Below are 21,460 nucleotides of genomic sequence, written 5' to 3' on the forward strand. Positions count from 1 at the left end.
AAATTCTACTATCCTTATCAATGCTGAGTAGTAATACAAAGCCCCATTTCCAAAACACTTCAGCTGTGTACCAAAACAAAGGAGGCATTTTTGTGTGCTCAGAATATACTATCTAGTATTTGCTTCAGCGTTTATTTTAATGTATAGTGCTGTTGTAGGGTGTATAAGACCTGCCTTAGAGGAAAATACTGTATCTTTTGCAAAACATGTCCTTGTACTACGAGTCATTCTTAGTCACGCTAGTATTGCCGCCTGAGGAGGGGAGAATGAGAAAGACAACACAGACAGCCACCTTGTATGGAATAAAAATTGGCCACCGCTTGTTTATTGGTATGCTGGCTGAAGGAAACAGAGGCGCAGCATAGGGGACAGATCTGGGCAGCATAACTGCTGTTCCCCAGGAATACCTTCCCCCAGCCTGATTCGGGGGAAGGGGGGAAACCAATACCTGGAGCAACAAGATAGTGGGAGCCATCTGGGTGCTGGCCTCTGGTTGAACTCCCCTTGCTGTTAGGGACGCAAGCCACCCGCAGCCCCCACCTGGGCGTGCGGTTCACATACTTGCTACCACCCCTCAGGCTTCTTATGGAGTTCCTCACCAAAAGGGGCGGCCTGACACGCAGGGTCTTCCTTCCCTGAATGGATCCCCATGCGCAACCCCGGCAGGCTGTGACGGATAAATGCAAATAACAACAAAGCCCAACAAACAATAGGGCAACACTAAGAGGTTGAAAACAAGGGAAGGTGGGTGGGAGAAGCCATTTTAGCTCGAGCAGAAGAGAGGCCCAGGAAGGCCAGACCTGCCCTTATAAGGGCATAGCCCCACCCCCTACACCTACATCATGTGCTCATGCTGGCAGCAGAATTCCCCCCCCCCCCCGCTGGGCTGGACGCCGGTGCCTAGCCTGCCCCTCTCCCAGGCAGGAATGATGGCCAAGGTAATTCTCAGCCACGCTTTTTCATAGTTGCATGTTACAAAGCCTAAAATGTGATCCTCAGAGTGGAAACAGATAATCACTTATCATGTGATCACAATCAGTGCAGTCCTAAGAAGAATTACACCATTCAAAGTACATGGAAACTATTCAGCTTCTAAGGATATATATCTATTTAGGACTGCGCTGTAGATCAGTTGCAAAAATTCATCAAACTCAAAATTCTGGTCAAACAGAAGTTCTAGCCGTTCCTTTAAAAGTATTCTATGGTCATTCAGAAATCCAGCCAGTTACTGACAAATAAGCCAACACAGTGCTTCAACTTCAATGAATAAGCCAACACAGTACTTCAAGGAGCAGCAGTGGCATAGTGGTTAAGAGCAGGTGCATCCTAATCTGGAGGAACTGGGTTTGATTCCCCACTCTGCCGCTTGAGCTGTGGAGGCTTATCTGGGGAATTCAGATTAGCCTGTACACTCCCACACACGCCAGCTGGGTGACCTTGGGCTAGTCACAGCTTCTCGGAGCTCTCTCAGCCCTACCCCCCTCACAGGGTGTTTGTTGTGAGGGGGAAAGGGCAAGGAGATTGTAAGCCCCCTTGAGTCTCCTACAGGAGAGAAAGGGGGGATATAAATCCAAACTCTTCTTCTTCTTTCCATACAATTTTTTTGTTGGCTATTTAGAGTAACAACTCGTTTTCTATCATATGATGAAGGGTACAAGTTAAAATATGATAAAATTGCATGTGATAAAACCAAAAACCACTTGCACTCTTGTAACCTTTTCACTTTCCTCTTAATATCAGCTCATTATGTGACAATTGTGTGTGACCAAAGGCATGTATGATAGCCATTTTCAGTTTTAAGACTACAAGCTCCCTGATGCATTGTGCCTGTGAACATCCATTTTGGCCCTTGAATTAATTTCAGTAAATGAATAAGGTATTCAAGTGTAGAAGCACAAATCATATCCACATAATCCAATCAGTTGATAGCTTTTCCATGAAAATGCAATGCTTGGAGCTGCAAAATCAGAATTAGAAATAGAATTCCTCATTATGACCTCATACCTTTCTTTTCCAAAGCATTCCATATGGAAGCTCAGAAAGATGCAATTCAGCTCACTTGAGGTTACAGCTTAAAATGGCTGGCTCTCTGCAGGGTTAGAGTCTCCATGTGGAATTTTTATGTGTATTTCTTTGGTTGGTGATAATATGTGACATAAACACATTAGAGGAGAGCTAAGACTACAGTTCTGCTGTTGCCATGCCTAATGTGCCAAGGAGTTATTATTTTCATATTCTTCTGGTGGTGTTGGATTCCATACTAATTCTTGGGGTAGTCAGCAGAGGTGTAGCTGGGCCAAACTGCGCCTGGTGCACATTCTACATCTTTCGTCCCCCCATGCCCCCCCTGGCACCCCACCCCCCATGGCGCCCCCCTCTCCCCTTTCCACACTTACCTTAGTTCCTTTCCTTTTTCAGATCTTTTTCAGGCTGCAAAAGGCCTGTTCTCAGTAAAAATGGCCTGAGGAGCTATACTTCCCAGGAGACCTTGTGAGCCCCAAGGTCTCTTGGGAACTGTAGTTTCTCAGGCTGTTTTTACTCAGAACAGGCCTTTTGCAGCCTGAAAAAGTTTTGAAAAAGGAAAGGAACTAAGGTAAGTTTGGGAAGGAGGGTGAGGGGGTGCGGGGGGGGCACTGCAGGGGGGAAGGGGGAGGGGCCTGGGGTGATTTTTTGTGCACCCCCAGGCGTGCACCCGGTGCACGGCGCACCCCCCTGCCCTCTTCTGGCTCTGTGACTGGTAGTCAGTCTCACCAGGTGCGAAAAGACGCAAATGTTCCCATCGTGTAAATGAGAGAAAGCAGTAAGAACTATGACCCCATTTCTAAACTGAGGTAATTTATTTGAAAAGGCCACATAGCCAAACCAGAAGAAAAGTCTGGGTGAGAATATAGAGTGTTATGAAGCTGAATAAAATGAGATGTGTCATCAGGAGACTGGTTTTCCTTCTGCTTCCCAGAACAACTAATAGAGTTTATGGTTTTTCTTTTAAAAGATGAGAGCATGCAGCTCTAATGATGCTGATTCACTGAGATTGTGAGGTAATTTGCAAAAGATAAGGGCAGGATTGGATCACCTCAGTAGAACTCAGCTATGAAAATATTGAACTGAATTTCACGATGGCATCAGTTTTTACTGTAACCAGAGGCCTGGCTACAGTAAAAAGGTCTGGCTACAGTTAAGCAAGTCAGAGAGTGAAACACTGACAGGAATATGACTCTTATGTACAGCATAACATAAAGCAGGAGAATGAAAACTTCTTTTATCATATATTAACACAAAATGTATCTATTTTTTTAATGCTAATTTTACAGTTTGTGGAAAGCCAGATTTAAAAAATAACCCGCTAATATGGGACAGCAGGAGGAAGGAATGATATTTCCAAAATTCCATGTTTTTAGAACAAAAGTTAAAATCAAATTAGCATCTCATGGTGATCTTGCACAAGACATGAAAAGTGCGTCCCCTCTGCTATCTGAGCATATACGTGAATGTTAATGCAAGATGGAAATCAAAAGAAAGGCATTTGAAATGTGAATATACTCTCTAGCTAATAGAGGTATTATATTCAGATTGAATCCTATCCCCTCCTTGCTACTTATTGGTGTACTGCTTCCCAAAAAGTGAGCTTTGCCTTATTCCCTGATTTCAGCCATGGCGGGATTTAATCCTTTCCTGTTTCCTACTTGACTGCTTTTCTCTTGTGAGATAATGTTCAGCTACGTGTCCTCTGGTTGTTTTTCTAGTGCTCATGTTCACTTTTCCATACGAAAGCTGATCCCTGTCTGGCGCATTCTCCAGACCTCCTGCCAGGTTCTGAACCCTTGCTTAGAAGAGAGCAAGAGGTTTCCATGGAGGTTCCCATTCCTGGGTAAGTAGTAGAAATGGACTTCTGGCTTCTGGCACTTTAAACGGCTGCGGCTGTCCTGTGGGAGAGATGACCCTGTTGTCTCTTTTGGCTCAGGTGGTGCTCAGGTGGTGATTCCGAATGACTGTAGCCCCATGGATTACATAGAAGAGAAGAAGAGTTTGGATTTATATCCCTCCTTTCTCTCCTGTAGGAGACTCCTTGTCCTTCCCCCCTCACAACAAACACCCTGTGAGGTAGGTGGGGCTGAGAGAGCTCCGAGAAGCTGTGACTAGCCCAAGGTCACCCAGCTGGCGTGTGTGGGAATGTACAGGCTAATCTGAATTCCCCAGATAAGCCTAAACAGCTCAGGCGGCAGAGCGGAGAATCAAACCTGATTCCTCCAGATTAGATACACGAGCTCTTAACCTCCTATGCCACTGCTTCTCCTTAACCTCCTATGCCACTGCTGCTACAAGAGAAAAGGGCACAGTGCTCTGCAGAGATGGGAATGGATGGGTGGGAGGCACTGAATGAAGACCAGCAGCCCCATCCTCTTTGCCCATTGGAACTTGCCTACCATCATTTTGGCAACAAGAAAAGAAGCAGTTTAAACTACTTTAAGCTGAAAGTGATGCTGTTTGTTTCCTGAATATGACAAGCAGTAAAAAAAGGGAGTATTGCCTGAAATTATATATTTCAGCCAGCAAGAATTTACTTATTACAAACAGATAACTACGACTGAGTTATGTGCTTGATTTATCAACTGTGCCATAAATTTCACCATGTTGGAATGAGAGACTTTATTTAGAGGGCTGTTAGTGCAGCAATGCTGTAATGCTCTTCCACAATCTAAGCAATTAAAAGCTTAAGGAGCCTGCTGAGAAAAAAAGATTTACAACCCACCCAGAATAAAAGATTTGATCTTTAATTTTGATTTTGGTGAAAACTGGGAGAAAGAGAGGAGGAGCAACAATGGCAGATTCAAAACACAAAATAAAAGCTATTTCAGACCCAGCTATACCAGTTTTATCAGACCAAATGCAGAGAATTGAATCAATGGTTATATCTGTGCAGAAAGATGTATTAGAAATAGAAAATAAGATTGATAAGATTGATAAGGTTGACAGATTCTATGCAAGGTATAGCAGAATTGTGGGAAAATTACAAGTCTGGCTAAAGACTTGCAAAGAGTTTCAGATGATTCTAAAACTATAGAAATAAAATGGGAAGAATCAGAAAGAAGTACAATGCCAGGCTGAAAAATTAATTGTTCTAAAGTTAAGACAGAAGGAATTTGCATTGAGAATTTGTGCCTTACCAGAATCAGATGGAGTGGACCTTTGCAATGATTTCATACCAGAGCTTGCAAAATATGTATCTGTTCCTGTTTGACAAATGCAAGCAAAGGTGGATAAAATATACTGTGTGAAAGCAGTTGCTGCACAAAAGAAAAAGGTACCCCAAGATTGCAATATGTATCTAACGTTAAGATCAATGACAGATATTTAAAAAAAGAGAATGCAGTATCTGGGGCAAGACCTGGAGATATTGGAGAAGAGGAAGGAATACAGGTTCGTCACTGAGGTGCTGAAGAAGAAAAATATTCCCTTTAGATGGTAGTTACCAGAAGGACTGATTTTCACTTTCAGTGGAACTCAGCAGAAGATCTTTGATGTACAGAAGCAAGAAAATTCATTAGCAAGAATTAAAAAAGACTTTTTAAGTCGTTTCAAGTATAGTATATCAAATTGGGAAAGTTAGAGGTTTAGAACATAAGATGGGAGGGGGAGTACTGAAATTATCTACAAAGTATATTTAAAAACAGCAATGGCTATTTTAAAGACTAGGAAGAGTAATGAGTGTGTGTGTGGAAATTTAGTAGCAGAACTTTGGTTTAAAATAGATTACGGTATGTTTGCAAGCATCTGTAATAAACTCATATAAGGAGAGGGTATAGAAAAAATTCAGTAAGAAATAAAAGCTGGCATAAGGTGTTTTGATTATTTGATATAGTATTGTCTATGATGAAAGTGAAATGGGAGTCATGTAGTTTATATCTGGTTTAAAGTTGTAGTCTGTGTTCTTTCTTTTATCTTTATTTTGTTCATACATAGATACATACAATTTTAAAAACACATAACAGATAAACAAGTAATATTATAATTGCGTGGAATTTAAGTCAGTGTAATCTATGTTATTTTTTTATTTGTGACTGTTGTCACAGTCTGTACTGGGGTTAAATGTTTGGGGGACTGAGGGTGATACCTTTTCTCTCTCTTCTGTTTTTCTCTCTACAGTTCAATTCTATGTAGGGTAGCTGGTTTACCATTTAGTAGGTTTGTAGTTATATAAAAAAATAAAATATTATTAAAAACATTCTGGAAACATTCTAGGTGCCTTGTGTGGAAAGGACCTACTTGAAGTATTTCAAATCTGCTCTTCTCAACTCACTATGAACCAGCATATGCTTTACATTTCACTGTCTTGTATAGGCAAACTGTAGTTTGTGTACTGCTTTTGCTCTTACACAGTCAGTGGCATTCATTAGTCAGCAGCATCCATCATGTTAGCACTAGCTCAGAATGTACCGTATCGAACTACAGTATCCATCTCACAGCACTGATGCAAGCAGCATATTTTGGTCCAGTCAACCACTCCGGAATAACACATATGCACACAGCCTGAGGAGTGAGCCAGGAAGAATGGCAAAACTAGAGACATGAATCTTTTCTCCAAGCCCCAGAAGTCTTGAAACAATCAAGGAAATCATCTTTTTTGTCAATTGGTTTTGTCAATTGGGCAGATGGTAGACGAGAAGAGCACCAGGAGCTGCCTCAGGCAAGCAGTGTGAGAACACAGGCAAACAAAACATTTACAAAATTTTGATCAAGGGGAACATTTTTGATAAAAACACACTTTTTTGAATGGATGAATATGCTTTTCACGATAACATGATGACAGTGGGTCAGTTCCGCTGTCAGTTTATCAACCTGCTTCCTGTAACTCTGTAGCATATGACTCTGTAACTTCCTGTAACATATGACTCTGATGACCATGATTGCCCACAAGTAGGAACACAGAAGTGTGGTTTAAAAAAGCACCTTTCTTTGGCCTTTTCCGCACACGCAAAATAATGTGTTTTCAAACCACTTTCACAACTGTTTGCAAGTGGATTTTGCTATTCCGCACAGCTTCAAAGAGCACTGAAAGCAGTTTGAAAGTGCATTATTCTGCATGTGCGGAATGAGCCTTTGTACTTTGCTGGTATAGAATACCAGTAAGACAGTGATATTTCCCCTCTTCTGAGTCAAGCCCTCCCCTAAACAGATAGTACTAGTAAGAAATGTCTAATGGTTTTTGATAAATCTATCTACAATGAATCTCTACTAAAAATCAGTTGCTGCCCTAATGACCATCTCACAATCCAATTATGATTTAATCAGAGGTCAGATCGTGATTCGAACCTGTCCTTGTGTTGAAAGAGACATATTTGTGAACTTGACTGATTCTAATTTTAGGTCAAGGCACTTGGTCTTGTGTTGTTCACCTAATATTATTCGTTCTAAAGAAAAAAGCTTGATCTTCTGATTTATCCTCCACGCTTACTAGGCAGCTAGGATTATTTTCATGTAATTTTCATATAAGTACATAGGATAATTACTCATAAACAAATCCATTCTAAGGCAGTATTATATACACTTATCAGGAAGTAAATTTCATTGGGCTGCTCAGTAAAACTTACTTCAGAGTAAACAAGACTGCAGCCAAAGTGAAGTACTTATAGGCCCCTGTATTTTTCATGCTACCATTGGATACATGCTTAAATAAACTTAAATCAAAGTGCTTGGTGTCAGGTGGATCAGTCCCTTTGTGACAACTGGAATGCAAGCTGCCTTTTTTAAAAAAACCCAGCTAAGTAGCTACTCATTGAAATCCATCACCATCCAAATCAATGAAAAAAATTGCTTAGGATATGCAATGAGATATGAAGCACTGCTACATTTTTCTGGAAATTTGTCAGGACACACAGGCAGCCTAGGGGTGTGTGTGCATATATGAGTGTGTGTTTCCAAGCATGGTAAATGTATACGAAATGAGAGCTTTTATTGTATCTGGTTACATATAGGGGGCATAGGCAGCTAGATAAGTGACATTTTGGTATCTGCATTCATTCATTCCATCATAGTATTTAATTGCCTATTCATGTGAGACAATAACCCTTCTGTATTCCTTAGGCATTGTTTAGAAGGCAATTTTCTCATGCTTTTATACCAACAGCATATTTCCCAAGCACAGGTAAATATCTTAGGCCCCTTCCGCACACGCAAAATAATGCGTTTTCAAACCACTTTCACAACTGTTTGCAAGTGGGTTTTGCCATTCCGCACACCTTCAAAGAGCACTGAAAGCAGTTTGAAAGTGCATTATTCTGCGTGTGCGGAATGAGCCTTAGCCTTTTGTTTTATTACACTTTTAGTTCTGATGAGTATTCAAACAAAAGTCATTTTATACAGATATCTGTCTTTTACAACTGCATAACTCGTGTTATGATTTGCAATATGTGTGTATGTGTGCACACATGGGCAGACATATACTATATTCTACAATAAATTAATACCCATAGCCTAATATCTGATCAGCTTATAATGCTGCCTTCAGAAGAAATAATATATTTGTGGAGGTTTGAAAAATCTGGTCGAATCATCACACAGTGAGTGTTACACAACTGACAATGTGTGGTATGTTCCAAGTGTATAAATATAGATGTGTCCTATAATAGAGTACATGATAATTCAGCTTCCTGAATGTGTTAGCTGTAGAATGTGAAGAGCTATGATCTAATTCAATGCAAGGGAACTGTGTTGTTGCTTTTTCTCAAAATTACACAAATTCAAAATATGTCCTTAAAGCATGCATTGTGATTTTGGGGGAGGGGTAATTCCTCAATTAATAGCTGTAACCCTGATATAGAAGCCCCATAAGAACCAGTGGTGTTTATTCCATTCTAAGTAATGCTTCTTAGGCATAAAATCATATTTTTTCCCCCACACACTGAATTGTAAATCAGTGAAATCAATGGAGCTACCCTGTATTACTGCACTCTGTGATCTAACCTGGCTTTTATCCCTTTTTTTTCTTTGTCTTGAAGAGGAAGGCAGTTGTTTAAACTGGCCATGTATCTTTGGTCTGCATTAACTAGGCACCCCCCCTACTGGAAGACACGATTTTGCTCAGGGGCACAAATACAACATTTGCCAAGAGAAGCATTGATAATATTTTATAATATTCTTGCACACTTCCAAACTGTTGTGTGTCTAATGCACAAATAAGCTCTTGCAAAGTGTGCTTGCAACGAGAACACATTAATATAGATCCAATGAAATAAGTATGTGTTCAAACTGCATTTATATGATGTGCAATTGATATTTGTAGATTAGGTTTATGCCTGTTCCCTATGATAATCTCATGATGTACCATCTCATATTAAGTAGTGATTGGATGCCTGGGGGAAGATTAATGTTGCTGATGGCAGCTTCTTAAACTACAACCCAAGAAGCGGGCAAAATAATTTCCCTACTAATGATCGTAGCAGTCCCATGGCTCCTTCACAGCTAACAAATTTAGCAATGCACAACCTTCTGTGTTGTGTATCCACAAAATTCCTTACCTGAATGGAATCTGTGATTGCAGCATGAAGCAGATTGAATCTGTAATTCATATGCTTCTACACTGCATTTTATAAGACAATCAGGTCCAACTTGTGGACCTCTCTACTCATTAATAAAGAAGGTCTATCAGACAACAAAAATTTTTATCTTTTAAACAATGGCCTCTTCCGCACATGCAAAATAATGTGTTTTCAAACCACTTTCACAACTGTTTGCAAGTGGATTTTGCTATTCCGCACAGCTTCAAAGAGCACTGAAAGCAGTTTGAAAGTGCATTATTCTGCATGTGCGGAATGAGCCAATGATTCTTCTGCTATCTTTGAAACGGTTGCTAAGTACCTGTGTTACGTCATTAAGTTGCAACCATGATTGTATTACTCTGTGATCACCACTAATCTGTATTATTTATTATGCAAATAAAAGGTTTGATAATAAAGATGTCTTCTGCGTGTACTTCACTAGTTGCTGAATTGGACAAAGTGGGCCCAAACCTATGGAAAACTTATAGCACAATCAATTTCTGAAGAGTTTTCTCCTATTGTGACCAAACATACTCTTCTCATACTGGTTGCTACACTGGAAAATATTAAGATACATAAATGGATTGTAGTTTAATTAATGATGGCAACAATAAACAGCTTTAAATTGATTAATCATTTGCCTTTCAATTGTTCAGTCAATTAATTGGGCTTTTTTGAATTTAAATACAAACAATTTTTGCTGTCTTCCGCATGTCACATTTACCCCAGGATAGAAGCAGGATCAAACATACTGGGTTGTTTTTATCTTGGTTTCTCCCTTTGCATGGCTGCCTGTTATTGTGTTAAGACTGGGAAGAAGTACCCCAGTTAATTTTGCACAAACCTGGTTTATTTGCATTTTCCATGCAAACGTTTCTGCACATGCGCAAACATTCCCATTTCCCCCATGTTCTGGCTATAGTTGTGAGGCGAATCTTGAATGAAAGGGTGGGCTGCAATGGTCAGCAGGAGAGAAGAAGAGAAGAAGAGTTTGGATTTATATCCCCCCTTTCTCTCCTGCAGGAGACTCAAAGGGCCTTACAATCTCCTTGCCCTTCCCCCCTCACAACAAACACCCTGTGAGGTGGGTGGGGCTGGGAGAGCTCCAAGAAGCTGTGACTAGCCCAAGGTCACCCAGCTGGCGTGTGTGGGAGTGTACAGGCTAATCTGAATTCCCCAGAGAAGCCTCCACAGCTTAGGTGGCAGAGCTGGGAATCAAACCCGGTTTGATTCCCAGAACGTGACTCAGAAGGGGAGACAAGGGAGGCGGGCGCAGGGGCAGGGAGATCAGGTGGTGAGGCAGGAAAAATAAACCGGTCCTTCTCCCGTGGTGTTTGCATGGCAGAGGGATCAGCATGGGATTTTTGAATAGAGCTGTCATATTAGCGATTTTTGAAAACCTCAGGATAAGGGAAATCTCATGGGGCAGGTCTGATTTAGGGCCGGAAGCCATGCAAAAATCATGTGCAGACTGGGATATTTCACCTCCCCATTCCAGGATATTTGGTCCGTGCAGAAAACACCATTGGTAATCTTAATATTGCTGCCTTTTGGAAATGCGGGAAAAAAAAGAGAAATAACTTACAATTTCATATTTACAGTGCTATCCTAAGCAGGTTTAGACAGACTTTTACAGAAGTCTGTATAATAGGGCTTGGTGTTCTTTGGACTGCACTGATCTGCTACTCGTCCCTATTAGAAGGGAAGACTATCTTTCAAATGTACTTTTCTTTTTTTTCTTTCTTTTTTACTAGAACATACTTGTAATAAAATAGTCTCCCCAATTATAACTACCCAATGTCGGTTGCTTAATTGTCCAATCATACTGGCTAAACATTTTAGTCTTGTTTTCAGGGTGACCAACTTGAATGCCGGCTTGTCCTCTACTATTTATAATTTGTGTTAACTTTATAATCTTATTTCCCCCTTCACATTTTTATTAGCATCATGTCAGTGTATTTTAATAACACATTTTGAAGATCATGTCAGTGTATTTTAATAACACATTTTGAAGATACTGTCAAGCTAGCCTCTTCAGTGAAAAGAACTATCAACCCCATGTGGCAGCCGAAGGATTAGCTGAGCAGAAGTCAGATGTGAACTGGCTGATACAGAGGATTATGGCAGCGTTCTTACATGTCATACGACATTTTACTGTAGAATTAAGTCTACTTTGGAGCAGAATTCAACCAATCACCTGGTCCTTGATAGTAATGGTATGCCCAAAGAGAAAGAAGGCTAGCTCGTTCTCTGCAGATTAAGGTTCGCTTTAAGTCAGAAACCCGGAAAAAAATCCCTCTCCTTTATTTGCTGTCCCCATTTTCATTGGATCCTAAAAATGCCACCAAGATTTTCTTTGGACATCCATTTCTTACAAATACTCTTTTAATCCTCTTGGTATGAGACAGCTAAAATGCATATTTCCCTCTGTAATTTCATTGAAAATCCTTTTAAGCAATCGAGAAATTTAATTTGTTATATTTAAATGGTAGCAATTTGGCTGTCATTCATATGTGAACTTACCTAGCTGTTGATAACATACAATACAAAAAAAAGGGTGCCTATTTATTCCGTATACCTAAAGGAGCATTTTAAAACCCCTAGAAACTCTGCTTGCTGATAGCATACAACTTTACCATATCAATAGGTTACCTAAATTGGACTCTTTATCAGGGCATGTGTTACACTCCAATCAGAGGGAAAGGCAGGAAATATAGTAAACATCAACTTTTATTTCTAAAAATACACCACACCACAACATCTTCAGAACTAAAATCACTTCAGTAATGGAGTCTGCTTCTTCCAGAGTGCCATATTATGTCTTAAAGAGGCAGCCACATATAAATGATAAAACATCAGTCTTAAAGCAACTATTACTACTTTTCACACATACATGAGAACCATGACCCCTGCACGTGCATAACTAGAATACAGATCTGGGGTTAAAAAAAGGATCTTTGAGTCTGTTATATTTACAGTTCTCCCAAGAAGGAAAGAAGAAAGGGAGACAGATGCCTAAGCAGAAAGTAACTTTATTGACTTAACCAAGATACAGAATAGAAAAAAAGGAAAACAAAATACAGTCAGTACAAAACAGCCAGAGTAACTTCACTGACAACAATGTAGTTGTAATTTATTTATGGCCATCCTATGAAAAAACCTATTTACTTTAAAAGAATCCTAACATTCGGGTGAGTGACTTCAAGCTACTGCCCAATTAAAGTTATCTTGACCTCAAATTATGTTCCTTCCACATGGCTAGTCCAGATAAACCAACCTGAAGAGAAGAGATAGGTGACAGAAAAGGGGCCAAAGATGCTGAGAAATAATTAGGGAAGGTTTTTGAAATAGGAAAAGAGGAATCCCTACTCAGGTGGGGATGTTATGGTGAAGGGTTGGCTGGCAATGACCGACTGCACAAGAACGGAGAAGCTGAGGGGATAGGAAGATGTAGAGGCAGATGTAGAGCAGAAGGAATATGCGCAGTTGCGCACTGTAGCTGTCCTTGATGAGGAAGGACCAGTGATTTCAGCAGGGCAAATGTTTTGGGAGTAGAACCAACTACTGGATGAGAAGATCATATGATTTCAGTAGCAGAAGAAGGTGTGGGAAAAGCATTATAGATCTAGATTGGAGGGGGTGCTTCCTGTTGTTTCTTGTTGGGTGGGCGGAGCTTGCAAGCTGAACCAACAACTAAAATGGAAGTTTTGACATGTTCTTCTTATGCACATGAATTTACTTGGAAGCCAATAGGGAAGCATTATCATTGGCTGGATTTGGTGCAGAATTAGGAATTACCATGGCTTCGGACCAAAACTGGAGGATGCAGCATGGGTGGAATTGGGGATGCATTGTGATAGGTGCGTTTCAAGATATGAGACCCCAGGCTATCATCAGATAGTCCAAACTTTCAATTATAAAGCATATCAGGAAAGAATACCAGGAACCAAGAGATGTATCTGGTTGCAGATAATTAAATTATCATTGGTGGCAGGCATGAAAGACCTGCTAATGCTAGTTTCATTCCACACAGCACAAAAAAACAACAACTGTAGGACATCTTTAAAAAAGACGACTGCCTATTTTCACTCCACACACCCAAAATAAGATTTCTGGGGGATGACTTTAAAAAAGGCAGCTTCTGGGTGCTTTCCAGACAGCAAAGGCGACAGAGGGGAAAAGAGGCTGTTTCCAGCCTGACTGTTTTGTTCTCTGGTCAGTTTCACCCTCAGCTTCCATCTGATATTTTGTTTGCGGCTGAAGGGATACTCCCTGCTGCCATTTACTGAAGGTTGCCCCAGAACATTTGCTCTGTGGGCTCAGATCCTGGGTGCCTTTTCAACCCAAAAAGTACAGAGTTGTACTAAGCTGGTCCTGCCAATTCTGGTAATATATAGTTTTTTCTAATTTTTTATTGTTTATTTTTGAGGAGCCTTCTTTGTAGCTACGCAGACACAAAAATGAGAATCTTAGGCCCTTTCTGCACTAGCGGTTAATGGCGCCCTGCGGACGGCAAAAACGCCGTCCCCAGGAAGCCATTCGCACAGGGGGTGCAGCTGCTTTGCAGCCGTGCCGCCCTCGCGCCGCCCGACCAGCGCGAAGCCACTGTTTTCCGACCTCGCTCGAGGAGCGAGGTTTCCGAAAACAGCGGCTTGGAGCCACTGCCGTGCGAACGGCAGCGGCTCCAAGGCGCCCTCCCCCCTCCCACCCTTCACTTACCTTGTCTCTGGCCGTCCAGCGTGTCGCCGAGGCCTGGGGACACGCCCCCCTGCCCTGCGACGCTGGAGCAGTTGCGCAGGGCCGGGGGGCGTGTCTCCAGGCCTCGGCGGCGTGCCGGATGGCCAGAGACACACCGGGTTGGCCGGGCGACGGCGCTCTGCGGCGCCGTCATCCCAGCTGTTTCTGGGACCGTTCGTGCGAACGGTCCCAGGGGGGATGGGTCGGCGTGGGATGCGCCGACCCAACCCCCAACGACGCCGTGCGGAAACGGCCTCAGCCATTTGGAAGATGGGTCTGCTGCCCATGGAAAAGCATTGGATTGACCTACCCTCCGTGGACCAACTTCAGTTTTTCTGTGCAGTAATAAAAAAAACTGCAGAAGGTCTGCAGAAGGTTATCATGAAGAAGGCAGGCACAGTGAAGTTTTTTTAAAAAGCTGGTTCGTTTTGGCTTCTAGGCTATGCATGGCAACAGAGACATGTATGAACACATGGACTAGTGAACTTTTTTGTGATTTAGTCCTTTAGAAGCCTATGTCAAGGAATCCACAACATGGGCTTTTCAAGTTGCATGCCTCTCATATCCATCAGAAAAATGATCACTATATTTCCAGGCAGCTCATTACCCTCATCTCCACATTAAAATAGAAAGATTAGCTCATTACTCTCAACTGCAGTATGACTCTCAATGGAATCACCTAAATTTGTTTCTGCAGGAAAAGACTGCAGATTGGAAAACAACAAGGATTCTGTCCATACAGGTATTGCAACTGCTTGACTCTCTGGTTCAGGACTGTTCATTATTGGGGAACTTCATCTTGAGATTAATTCAGGTAGGTGAACAAAATTGTCCCTGTCACAGCAGATGACATTAAGAGAGGTGTGCAAAGGTTGCATTTGACTCACTATGAACTAAATCTATTTAAATGCCACATAGAAAGCACAGTTCTGGTTTAAATTAATCCGTTCACTTTTCTAACAGATGGGATTTGAGGGAAAGAAACCCCTTCTCTCCAGTTTAGTGGCGTTTGGGAAAAAAAAGCTTTTAAATGCAAGCCATGCACCACTATTATATCTAGCTCACCTGATTAAACTCCAGACTACTTATTCTGCTGCAGTCTGAGTGCAATTAATTGTGCATTTTGTTCCCAAGCAAACCTGTAAACCCAAAAAAACTCACAGTACTGTGAATAGTTGTGAAATACACAGATTCCTAGGTTTGAAAAAGGTTTGATTATAGAGCATGGGAGTTCCACTTGGGAAAAACCCACTCATTCTCCACATCACGGCATGAGAGGCGGTATCACCAACCCCTCAAAGCCTTCGGAGGTCCACAGTTAACACACATTATGTTCCTGCTCCTGCAACAGATGCAACTTGAACGAACATTTTAACAGCTATAAACACGGTTCTGTTCAGATGATGAGAAAACAGCTTTTCTTCACCACAGGGAATGTTACATGAGTCCTTCAGAGATATCAGGACAAATATGTTTTCCACACTGAAGTGTTTCCAGATACTTTCATTATAATGGATACCTGTTGGATAGGACCCTGAATCCACTTTGTACTGAATACAGTACTAAAGCTAATCCTGTTGCCCTGATCCCCAAACTACCAAAACATCAATCAATAAGTTATTTCCACAGCACAGTTCTCAAGAGCAGCTGGACATTGGACTTGAACCTTTGTTTCAGAGGGACCGTGAGATATCCCTGTTGGTTCTATTTCCCAGTGAAGTATGGAGGTACAGAATATGCGTAGATTGCCTACCCTTACAAGTATTTTTGCATGTCAGAAAGGAAAGTTAAAAAGAGGATTTAAACCTGCTCTTGGAGGGATTCTTGAAGTTTAGTTCTCATAGAACTCCAAAGGATATACCACAGTCCCTCAGACCACTAATAGAACTGGGCTGCCTTTGTTCTTTTCGTGTTCTTTTTTATGAGGTATGCATGTGTGCAATGGTTACCAGACCCACGCTGGAGGCAGGGGATCCGCTGCTTTGGACCCCTCTCTTCCGGCAGTATCCAGCTGCCTGCTGGGGACTTATCAGGCTTAAAATGAAGCATAGGCCTCAATGATGCCTGCATGATGACATAAGAACATAAAAAAGAGCCTGCTGGATCAGGCCAGAGTCCATCTAGTCCAGCATTCTGCTACTCAAAGTGGCCCTTGTGTAACCCCTATGTTCAGAATGGGTCGACCCAGAAAGGGGTGGAGACTCAAAGCAGCAGAAAGCTGCAAAAACTGGTGAAGTTGGAGGAAGCTCTGAGGCTGGGACCTTGATTTAATTTTTTATAAGCTCTTAACACCTTGTTTAAGGTAACTGCAAAGTTGTTGGAAACTAGTGGGAAGGGAGTTGTTTATTTTTGCTATATTTGTAAATGTTAGAATTTATTGTTTCAGGGCTTGCTATGTATGTAGTTGATGGGAGTTTGTTTGGGGACCTTCATCATCTTGGATCCCATTCACCAAGCCTCTGAAGTTTTCATAAGCCAACCACCAGCAGGAAGAATTGGACTTGGCATTTATCAGTAGATTGTCAAGATAAGGACTTGAAATGCAACCTAGAAGGACTGTAAATTGTTAATGTTAAATGTTAATGTTAAAAGTGTTATTTGTTAAGGAAGTAAACCATTTTGTTTTAAAATTAAGTTCTTTGCAACTCCTTTCAAGTTCTGCCCCACAGAACCCACAGTTAGAGGTTACACTTGTAGAAGTGACATCAGCATCCAGACAATGACAAGGGAAATGCTGTGGAATTTTGGAAAAACTCAATGGTAAAAACAGCTTCTACCATAGAGGTTTTTTTCTGACTAAATACCAGAGTGTTTCCCTCATCATCGACTACATGATGACATCACTTCTGGAAGTGACATCACACAGGGAATGTTAAGGCCTATGATCCTAATAAGATCCCCCTCCTATCCCCTTCCCCCACTGGTGACTAACTGGCAACTCTAGTTTGTGAAAACAATGAGGTATGGTGCTATCATGGAACTGTGTCAGCATCACTGTTTATGTATTGGCTCCATTCATGTACGGCTGACTTGAGCATGCTATTAACATGCTGTTCCATGATTGCTGCCATGGATCCCAGACCTGCTGCCATGCTCTCAGTTCCTATCTTTTTCTGTTGTTTCTCATCTGGGAAAGTATTGTTGGGATATTACGTTTGCATGAGTCTCAACAAGACACCTGTTTGGCAGGACATTATGATGAGGCCTTTACTCTTAGTGTGGAGGAAAATCCTTTTTCAGTCTTCATATTCCTAGCACTATGACTGCATGCACTGAATGAACACACTACGCACAATCCTTCCAAATGTGCAATTGCCATTTCTTCTGAGAGGGGCAACACATGGATTTTTCTGGTGTTCCAAAGCTAGAATATATGTGCATTGCCTGTTGCATTTTGGAAGGGTTGCATTTAGTACATTTGTCCCATAAGTGTGGTCAAATGTAACAACTGAAAAAAGGTTTAAAAATGTATCAATCAATGAGGAACCCCCTGGTCTGAATCTCAGCTCTGCCATGAACTCATTAGGTGACCTTAAACAAGCTACAGTCTGCCACAGCCCCACATCTGTCATACAGTAAAAATAATATTGATCCACCTGACTGATTTGCAGTAAAGATTACAAGTGAGTGTTTTGCTAAGTGCTTTGCAGCATTTTTGTTGTGATAGAAATCTGAACAACTTTCACACTGTTCGTGTCGTTTGTGCGTGATTTAGGGATTAGAATTTTAGAATGAACATTTAGAAACAACTCAAACATGCAAGTGGAAAGTGGTTAGTATCTGGCTTGGTTTAATCTAAGCATTCATCTGATTTCAGTGTGACCTCCAGCAATACCAGACTTTGGTCTTTCTAAAACTGAAGGACATGAAAAAGATCTCAATTGGAGACAGTGAAATCTGAATGCCTTGCGATATGGGGGCTTTTCTGCGTTCTCGTGTACCCTCATGTCTAAGTTCCAGTTTCTTCAGGGTTTTTTCCTTCCAGCTCTGCACATATTTTGGCCTCTGTAGTAGTCAATTTGATCCACACAGCTTTAAATGAAGCATAACTCCCTGCAGATTTAAATTGAAGTTTTTAATGCTCTATGTAAAGCTGCTTAATGACAAATTGACCATTAGAGGGAGAAATACAAGGGTGGAATTGATTTTTCCCCTCCCCAAGAAATCAGAGGTTATATGTGAGATACACGAGGCTGCATTGAAGCCCATGTCTCAGGCTCATTCCGCACATGCAGAATAAGGCACTTTCAAATTGCTTTCAGTGCTCTTTGAAGCTGTGTGGAATAGCAAAATCCTATTGGGCAGGGAGGTTGCAAACAGTTGTGAAAGTGGTTTGAAAACGCATTATTTTGCGTGTGTGGAAGGGGCCTCAGTCTTTTGAAACTAGGCAGCAGCAGGTTCATATCTCTGACCAAGCCACACAAGCAGGTGTTCAACACAATGAGGAAGGCAAAGGGGCACCAAAAGGGCTTGGCTCATTGCTGGTCATCAGCAGCAGGGAAGGAGATTGGCTTCACCTCCTTGCCCTTTGCTACTGCCAGCCAATGCCAATCACATTCTTACACAAACATGGCAAGGTCTTGCCCTAGAGGTGGCTGGTGGCAGCTAGGGTTGCCAGCTCCAACCTGGGAAATTCCTGGAGATTTGGGGGTGAATCCTGGAGTGATCAGGGGTTGGGGAGAGAAAAGGACCTCAACAAGGTTTAATACCACAGAGAAAGCATCCATTTGATCCAGGGGAACGGAGGCAGAGGTGGGATCCAACCAGTTCTCACCACTTCTCTAGAAGTGGTTACTAATTTTTGCTGAGTGCCGAGAAGGGGTTACTAAAGCAACCTCCCTGCCCAATAGGGACTGGAGGTGTGTCTGTGCGGCGGCGCCACTTTTTGAATCCCACCACCATCGGAACCTGTTATTAAAATTTTTGGATCCCACCACTGAACGGAGGTCTGTTATCTGGAGATCAGTTGTAATCCTGGGAGATCTCTAGGTCCCATCTGCTGACTGGCAACCATAGTGGCAGCGTCTCTGACAGACACACAAAATTCCTTGAACTGGACCTAGGCAGCAGCCCCACGGCTCTTCTTTTCATATTGTGAAGGGAATGAAAACCAGATTGATGGAAGGGGACGATTTACCTCCCAAGCCATTTTCCTCTCTCCCATTTCCGTTTGAAAAGTAGAAATGAAAGATGCTCGGCTAACCCATCCAGCTTGACAACCCCTCCTCCCCTCCTCACAATATCACCTTAGCCCCAGTCTCCATTTTAGCCACGCTCTCGTATGATAGAAAGGAGGATGCCAAGCAGAGTAAATTCAGTCAGATTGTCAAAGTATCCCTCCACATTCTCAGTCTCTGTTCGATGTTCCCTGACAACAAGGTGAGACGGCAAAGGTTATGCGAACAGCTGCTTCCTAAGCTAGAAATTCCAGGCATTGAAAACCATCTGTCTATACATTCACAAATGTATATAAGGGCAATCTATCAGGCTGCAGCCCTGCAGCTGCCACTCGACTGGGCCTGCTTCCTTTCTAGACATGGAACAATAAGGGCTAGTTCTTCACTTTGTGTCACACAGAATGGCTGATTTGATTAAGTCCCCGGCTCTCATTATGCTAGGTAGGGGTGTAGAATTTCAATGATAATCCATAATGCATGACCAGTTTGTTGCCATGGCAACATAAATTCAAGGTTACCAGCTCAGACGCATAATTGGGTGCGTATTGAGTGCCGAAGAAGGACTGTTAAAATTCTTGTCATAGAAGACTCGCATCCATCATACTGTCTAAAAATTGCAAACCGCTCATAATCAGAAGGGGGAGAAATCCTTGGAGAATGATGTTAATAAAATAACGATTATATCTAATAGAATTGTTTAAGTTTTAGCACTTTTGGGGGTTTGCAGCGTTATAGGTAATCATGGTCAACTCCTGAAACATTAGGTGGCTTTCGTTCGTCGTTTATCAATTCCCAAAATATTTGCACTGGGAGATGGACCAGACTTGTTCCTGCTGTGATCATGATAGATCTAAAGAGAATCTCATCCAATGCAATGAAATAGATAGGGCTTCTGGAGCCCAGATGGCTTTGGAAGCCACACTGGCCAAGATTAGAAATTTGTGAGCGAATGTGTTCTCAAGAGTATTTGCAGCTAGTCAAAGAAAAATGTGCAAAAATGAGGATTTTGACTAGCCTCAAAACCAAAGGGAGGGGGGTAATGTGACACCAGCAGCCATTTTAAGTCTCCAAGATAAAAACAGGCAAGGTATAAGAGCTGATGTAAAGGAGACGTTTAAAATAAGGCAGATAAAAAAATTCTAGAAAATGTAGAACAGAATTGGTGCAGATGGCTTGTTTTTCCTGCATGTGTGTACCACTTTGTAATAGTTTTGTATAACAAATGAAAGAAAAATTGCACTGCGGGTGTGTGTTTGCTTCTGCTTTAAAATATATTTGAGTGAAAAGATCTTTCAAAAATGGTCCCCAATCCTGACCAATAAACCATAAACCAGTAAATTAATGTTATTGTTATCGTAGTGCATAAAACATAACTTATTTTAGATGCAGACATGTTTCCAATGTGAGAAATTAGCCTTGTATTGTATAGCATTCTTTATATAGGATCATTAATGTTATTCTGTGAGAAGGACCCTCTTCTATCTTATTGTAAGTGAGAAGCATAATAGATTCTTAAAAGAAATAGGTTTTCTATCCTGTTTTTCTTGCCATATAGGCTTCTCAAAATGGCTCACAGATCATCAAAGAAAAGCCAACTTCTTATCATTAATTTCAGTTTAGCAGCACAAGGAACCCCCTCCCTTCCAAAAGCAATTTTAAAAGCATCAGAAAAGCTAATCAGTGGCTCATTCTGCACATGCAGAATAATGAACTTTCAAACTGCTTTCAGTGCTCTTTGAAACTGTGCAGAATAGCAAAATCCACTTGCAAACAGTTGTGAAAGTGATTTGAAAACACATTATTTTGTGTGTGCGGAAGGGGCCAGTGACACTGAGAAAAGTACAGTGTATTCATTAATAACGTTTTCATTTGGAGACTGATACAGAGCAGTGAGAGAGCCAGTGGAGTTTCTTGTGGCCATGAGTTCTGGAGGCTAGTTACAACAGCTGATACCACCCTGTTCTAAGAATCCACAACTGCAATTCAGGTGGGAATGGAAACACAGAGCTG

Source organism: Sphaerodactylus townsendi, linkage group LG01 (genome assembly GCF_021028975.2).
Source record: "Sphaerodactylus townsendi isolate TG3544 linkage group LG01, MPM_Stown_v2.3, whole genome shotgun sequence".
Classification (NCBI taxonomy): domain Eukaryota; kingdom Metazoa; phylum Chordata; class Lepidosauria; order Squamata; family Sphaerodactylidae; genus Sphaerodactylus; species Sphaerodactylus townsendi.